Raw genomic sequence first — 2034 nt, 5'->3', positions numbered from 1 at the left:
AGCCATTTATCTCTCTGCCCTTCAGTTAATCCCACTTGTGTTTATCGGCCAGGCTGGCACAATAAACTATCTCAGCATGGAAACATTGTTGGATACTGTAGGCCGAATGAATGGAAGTGGAACATTATCGGAGATAGTGCCAGAGGATGGACCCCTCAAATTGTAAGACACTCAAAATGTGACTGAGAAGGACATGTTTTCTGAAAATAGTCAATCGTAGTGACATGATTAGAGTAAAGCCTTTGGGAGTGGAGCCTTAGGGATTTCATTTGTTGATGGGGCACAACTCAAAGTGAGAAAAAATAGCTGCAGGTGTCAATTAATAATCAGAACGTGGAAAGCACGCAGTGTGAATCTAGGGAAATTGGAAGTAAAAAATGAAATGGAATGTATAATCCCAGGCATTAGTGAGCTGAAATGGATGGGTAGTGGCCATTGAATCAGAAAATCTTACAGTTTACTATTCCAGAAATGATCTAAAATGAGGAGGACTTGAAGCATTTGCTGGTGAAGATCAAGGATTGCAGCATTCAGTATGGATTACGACTCAATGTAAAGAAGACCAAAATCCTCACAACTGGACCAAGAGGTAACATCAAGATAAATAGAAGAAAGATTGAAGTTGTCAAAGATCTTGTCTTGCTTGGATTCACAATCAATGCCTATGGAAGCAGAAGTCAAGAAATCAGACACGTTGCATTGGGTCAATCTGCTGCACGAGACCTCTTTACAGTATTGAAAAGCAGGAAGTTTACTTTGACTCAAGAAATAAAATTTTCAGTTGCCTCATATACATGTGAAAGTGGAACACTGAATAAGGAAGACAAAAGAAGAATGAATGCATTTGAATTGCGGGGCAGGAGAAGAACATTGAGAGCATCACGGACTGTCCAAAGGACAAACAAAATCTGTTTTGGAAGTATGGCCAGAGTGCTCCTTCTGATATTCTTTGGACATGGTGTCAGGAAAGACCAGTCCCTAGAGAAGGACATCATGCTTGGTGAAACAGAGGGGCAGGTCCTCAAGGAGATGGATTGGTATCATGGTTGTAACAAGGGACACAAGCATAAGAATAATTGTGAGGCTGGTGCAGCACCAGATAGTGTTTCATTCTATTGGGCATAGAGTTGCTATGGGTTGGAATGGACTCACTGGCACCTGAAATCAACATTGAAAAAGAAATCTTTAAAGTGCTAAAGAACAAAGCTGTCACTTTGAAGACTAAGGTTCACCTGACCTAAACAATTTTTTTAAAGCCATGGTTTTTTGAGTCATGTGATACAAGTGAAAGCTGGACAATTATCAGGGACGACTGGAGAAGAATGGATGCATTTGCATTACATCAAACAAATCTGTCTTGGAAGAAGTACAGCCAGAAGGCTTTTTAGAAGGAAAGATGATGAAAATTTATCTCACATACTTTGGACATATCATCAAGAAGGACCAGTCTCTGCAGAGGGACTTCATGCTTGGTAAACTGGAGGGCCAGCAGGGAACAAAAAGAAAGATGTTCAGGGAGATGGATTGACAGGGCACCTACAACAGTGAACTTGGGCATCAGAACTATTGGGAGGATGGGGCGTTACCAGACACTATGTCTTTCATTCTGTTGTTGCCTTGAGTTGGCATTGACTGGACAGCACTTACAGCTACAGCATTATGAAGGAGTTCTAGAATGGTGCAAATGGTTAACATGCTTGGCTGATAACTGGAAGGTCAGAGGTCCAAGCTCATTGAGACGTGCCATGAAAGAAAGGCCTTGTGGTTTACTTCCAAACAAAAATAACCATTGAAAAACCTATGGAGCACAGTTCTACTCTTACATGGAGTTGCCATGTGCTGGCATGGACTTGATGGCAGCTGGTATGCTATACCAAGATTCTCCTGAGGGCAGCAGATACAGAGAACATACAGGGCAGAGAAAGAACTGATGTTAAAGAACTCGTATTTAGAGATGCCATCAAAACCAAAGAAGTAACATCAAACACTGTAAGAAAATAAAATTGATGATTCAATTGTGCAGTCTGTATTATG

This window comes from Echinops telfairi, unplaced genomic scaffold (genome assembly GCF_000313985.2).
Source record: "Echinops telfairi isolate 266 unplaced genomic scaffold, ASM31398v2 ScPeMD7_70;HRSCAF=299, whole genome shotgun sequence".
In the NCBI taxonomy this organism is placed as follows: Eukaryota; Metazoa; Chordata; class Mammalia; order Afrosoricida; family Tenrecidae; genus Echinops; species Echinops telfairi.
Note: the sequence above shows the minus strand (reverse complement) of the source record.